Raw genomic sequence first — 5,697 nt, forward strand, 5'->3', positions numbered from 1 at the left:
CAACCTGACTTTTTGAGCTTGTATTTACACTGCTTTGACAGCAATGCACTCTTATAAACAAATGTTCTTCAAGCACAGAGGCTTGATGTCTGAAGAAGGATTTGATCATGAAGCTTCAAAAGCAAGGGAATAGAAATTCAGAAACATCTTTCACATTTGAAGAAACCAATGAATATGCTCTAATAATTCAGATCATACCAAAGCTTGGCCAGTTGCTGTCCAGATTTCACCTCTGGTTAAGGATTAAAATACTGGCTGCAATTTCACTGTAGGAAATGCCCAAGAAATCTCAAGAGAAGACATCTATTACCCAAGAGGTACAACAACATAATACCATTATAACAATTTAATTCTGTAAGGGTATTGTGTATCTGAAGAGAATTTTTGAATATATCAAATGTATGCAGGATGTGTGGATACGAAGCATTCCACTGAGCTTTCTGAAAGCATATAGACCATGTCAATCCTAATGATCAGCCAAATTCTAATTGTAGCTATTTCTCTGAAGAGGAACAATGGGAATCAATAAAAACAATAGCAAATTATAACACACAGCCCCCAGGGTCCCTCTAAACTGTCTCACAGTTTCTACCTATGACCACTATCACAGAATTCATGAAGTTTTCTATATGTCAAAGAGCAGTCCCAAATAAACCCCTCAGTTTTAGAATTACTTAAATCCTAGTGAATTCCATTCATGAAATTCACATGTTGTAAAATCAGATTTCCCAAGCTGAAACAACTATCACACTTGTAGAAAGTGAGAACCAGAACCTTTATTAGGTGGCACAGTCACTGGTGGGGTTCATGTGAAAAGAAGCAATACCTTCCCAAGCACTCACATGTCATGTTCAACTGACATTTTGGAGACTCTGCTGAAGAATGTAAATTCATTTATCAGAAAGAGCAAAATTACATTTTTATGATGCTTTAGGAGATACCTATACTATTCCTTATCTCACTGTCCCCCAGTAGGGGTTCAGCTCCTAAGAATCTTCTATTGGCCTCATTGAGTTTTTAAGGAAAGCCCAAGGATAAATTTAGTGAGAGAGTGGTTAAAATAAAAGCTTTGTTTAGTAAATAGAAACAGGCATTTCAAAGAGGCTTCTGACTCTTGGTGCGCCATGCTGGCCTACTTTTCAAAAATGCTCAGCACCTGCAGTTCCCCCTGCAAAGGAGGCTGAAGAATGAGACATTCCACACCTCAATTAGCATACTGAAGGCACAAAAGCTTTAATTAACATAAGATCCAATGCAGTGATTTATGCAAATTAACCTCATTTACAAAGTTGAGCCCTAACAGGTGTTTTGCTGTCCTCCCTCCAAATTTAAAAGATTTTCAATTTTTCACTTAAGCAATCAAGCTTAAACAGAAACTAAGTCAAATACATGGATCTGCTTTTGCCATTCTCACTTCACAGAGATCATTAAATCTCAGAAGAGATAACAAGAAAGAATGCCGTATAACAAAGGAGAAAACAATTATGAACAATCTTGCAAGTATAAGAATGCCTTTCAAGAGACACTGAATACTGAATGGACCCCTGCAATTCTTGCAGTAAAGCTCCATATATAGTACCTCCTGTCTTGGATTGTCAGCATTACGTCTTGACATTTCATAATTAACGTCTGCTGTAGCTAAAGAGCCCAATGCCACATGAGAACTGCTAAGGTCCATTTAAACTGTGGCACCACAAATGCAGAAAATGAATTTCTTCTGAGGGGGAGAATATGGTCTACAGAATGATTCACTTAGAAGTCATGCATGGCAATATTTAGTTTTTTACTGTAGTTATCTGAAAAGTAGGAATATGGAGTCAGTTGGTGAGAAGATGCCAGATTATCACGCTGTGTCACCATCACCTGCTAACCTTTGAGTCTTCATCTTCACCTGACACCTCAAATCAGAGAAGTTGTTTGGCCTATGGCCTACCTAGAGAAAAGACTTCAACTCCATTTGGCCTATTTGGCTGTTCATGAAGGATTTTGTTAGGATCACCTGCAAACCTTTTTAGATGGTGACGCATAAACACAAGAAACAGATGTAAGAAAATAATCTGGGGATCGCTGGTCAAAAACACCCTCATATCCAGTAAACGGGGAGGTGAGTTTGAGGGTACCAAAAACCAGAACCTCCTCCAAAATTAAAATTCACCATGGTATCAGCAAGCAAAGCTCTGTGTGTGCATACAAAATTAACACTGTCTGTGAAAATAAATAGCCTTGGCAGCAACACTCCAGAGCTAGAGCATAATTGGCCTGCATTTTACTCCCTTCTTTTTCCTTGTAATTTCTTTGTGCTGTGTTTCTTTGTGTAAAGAAACCCTCGTTTGAGGGATTTATAGCCTTTCAGGGAGGAAATTAAAGATTCAGTGTCTCTCCATCACTTACAAAGAGGGAGATTTGATTTTTAAAATAAATTATTGCTATTTGTGACTGGAGTTAATCTGCATATCTTCAGACAACATTGGCTGTTCTTGCATGAGCATTTGAAATACAGCGACTAGTGAATCTGATGGGATGGAGTTAAAATAGGAAGACTTTTCCCTCCAAGACATATTCAGAGCATGGGGTTCAGCTGAACAACAAGGAGACACTCCATATTTGTACCTTCCCCCTTACACTGTGGGTCAGTCTGATGAAGGGTCCAGATTTAGGTTCATAGCATTCCTTACCCTACTTCTCCTAACACTTGATAGAAATAAAACTCAGGCATCTGATTTAGGATATTCCAAATTCCCCCCTCCCCTGATATTACATTGAAACTTCAAAAAAGAATGTTCTAAAGGGGCCTTAAAGAGCAGGATGAGAGGTTATTCATTACCTCCTGCAAACTGGACTGTGTTAAGTGCCTGGTCCTCAAATAGATCTGATCCTGCAAGTGGGGGAAGGCCTGGGTCCCACAATGGGCTCAGTGTGACAGCCCCCCTTGCCCACACAGAATCCCATTGACAGCACTCAAATAATCTCACTGGCTGATGGATGTTTAGAGGTCTACACTGGCCGTGGCATAAGGGTTTTTTCCAAGAATAGTTACAGTTATTCATCCTAAATGGCCCAGAAAGCCTGGAGACAGCTTACATATTTTTGTTGAACATTATGCACAAACATGAAATAACAAGGGTTAGCTGGAAACCTGAGGAGAGAAAGACCTTAAGTGTAGGTTTGTTCTACATGTTTAGATCCACTTTCTCGGAAAAGGGTGAGAATTAATCTGGTTATATATAACCATAGTCCCTCCTCTGAAGATTGCAGCAAATGGAAACAATGAGAAGTGCTAAAGCTAAATCCGACCCCTGGGTAAATGACATAATCCTCCCCAGTGCCAAAATGTTGCCTGAGGAATTCCTCAGTTTTATACTAACCTGCTGTAATTCTTTTAGGTGTCCCTAAGCTCTCATACCACTCCCTCAGGCACATGAAACCCGACTATTTTACTGGACTCAAGTGTTAGGACTGCACAGAGAGTAAAAAAGAATTTCATAGGGAAAAGGAGCAGGTATGTTATGAAAGCAAACCAGGACAATTTTTTCAATATAAATAACTTGAAGTTTCTCACTGTCTCTGTTGTACAAGCTTCACGCAGAAAGAAAATAGCTGCTCTCCTAACCTGATTGACCATGGCTCCTAGTTCATTTTGCCTCATAATTCTGGGACAGCCATCCAATATTTCACCAGTGAGCCTTTCACTTTTCATTTGGAAAATCTAATTAGCAGAAAAATCTCTCTTTGGTTTAAATTCAACTATAAACTAATACGCATGGTACAGACTTACACTTTCAAAATAACATGCCTTTTTGGGCATATATATCTGGCTTCATACAGAAACGTCCCAAAATGATGCAGTAATCAGGAATTCTAATAATAGTATACTCTTTGGAGTTGAATCCAAAGACAGTTTTCTGGACAAACTCTGAAGAAGACCTAAGAAATACTCTAAAGTACAGAATAACTCCCTGGACAAGGCAGAAAGGGAACTATTTTTTTCTTTTAAATGTGACATACAGATTGTTCACAAAATATTCCATAAAGTGGAAATTTTGAGGCTTGAAGAAGTATGCAAAAGGCTTCAATAGTAAATGCAATAAATTTATGTGTAAGGAATATTATGATCACCTGTATAATCCCATGGGGAATAGGGAAGAAAAGTCTCCGAAATCTCATGAATATATTCAAGTTCATTAAATAAACCAGTCATCCCATGGGAAACTACAGTTGATTGTTGAATTTCTGAAAGACATTAGACAAGATCTCTCACCAAATATGGAGAAGAAGCTAAACTGACATAGAGTAAGAGGAAAGATCTTTCCAGAGAGTAGGAACAAATACTCAAGTTTCTCTGCAGAGGGAGAACATCAAATACTCTGGTAGAGTGTGGTGCTGGGAGCCACCCTGTTCAACAAATTCCTAAAACTGTAGAAAGAGATGTGGGTAGCGAGGCAACAAAATTGTTGAGAATTGTAGGAATAAAGGACAACTGGAAAGAACTGCATGAACATCAGAAGAGAGTAACTGGGTGATGAAACTGGCAAGATGAAATCCGCAAGGAATACAGACAGGAGAACCAGTCACCAGTTGTGTATTATGTACATAATGAAGGCTTCTGAACAATTAACAACTACTCAGGAGATTGTGAAGTTAAAAAGGTGTATGACTATGTATCATTTAAGAAAGGAAGAGACATAAAATAAAAGGAAAGGGGGAAAGAGGGGGAAAGAACAAAATGGAGAACAGCCTCAGCTCCAAAATGGATATCACTGTGCAGTCCTTATTCTACCCTACTTAAGAAATTATAGAAGACCTAGAAAAGGTGTGGAAAAGGCAACAAAGGTCATTGATGATAAGGTACAGCTGTCATATCAGGGATGATTAGGGAGGTAGAGTCTCCAGACCTGACTGCAGGGTAGTACGCTACAGGCTAATGAAATCATTAGTGACAAAATTAAGGTAAATAGGGAAAGAAAGATTATTTATTGCCTTCTAATTTAAGAAATAAAAACTATCTAAAGATAAAAGGAAGCAGCAGGTTCAGACAAGGAATCTTTTCTATTCACGATATTCTTAATTCATAGGACTGTGCTATGTCCAAAATAATCTGTCCCTTTGGAGTTGAAATTTATGGAGATAAGTCTACAGACACCTTCTTGGGTCTAGGCAATCCCTAAGCATAAACAGCTGCAGGCAGGAAGAGTCTGTCAGGGAACTATCATGTTTTCCTACATGTTTTCCTCTCCTAAAACTCTCCCCTGGATCTCTACTGTTGTCCAGTGACAGACACTAATAGATTTGGCTTCTTTATATGAATTAAAACAATAAAAAGGCCTCATGTACTAGAGTTACAGAAGAGACAGGACTTAATGCTGTGAGGCAGCATCTTAGAAGACAAGTAAAAAACCCAGACATTTGAACAGTAAATAAAACAATACATTAGTCATGCAACAGAGGCCAAAGGGAAGTTTGTAAAGTCATTCATAACACGAAATGGAGGAGGCATTCAGTCAAAGTTAAGTGTTGACAAAACTCCGAGCTGGCTGAAGAAAACACCCTTCCACATGATGTGCAAACAGGCTTCAGCATTCCATGCAATGGCAAGCTGTCAAGGCCATGAACTTAGCAAGAATCGAAAAGGAACCATATAGTCATGTGGATAAATCACTGTTAATGATGATAACTTTAGAAGGGAGATGAAAATTCACA

The sequence above is a fragment of the Empidonax traillii genome, unplaced genomic scaffold, assembly GCF_003031625.1.
Source record: "Empidonax traillii isolate 1590-97213 ecotype Southwest subspecies unplaced genomic scaffold, ASM303162v1 scaffold64:size1360303, whole genome shotgun sequence".
In the NCBI taxonomy this organism is placed as follows: Eukaryota; Metazoa; Chordata; class Aves; order Passeriformes; family Tyrannidae; genus Empidonax; species Empidonax traillii.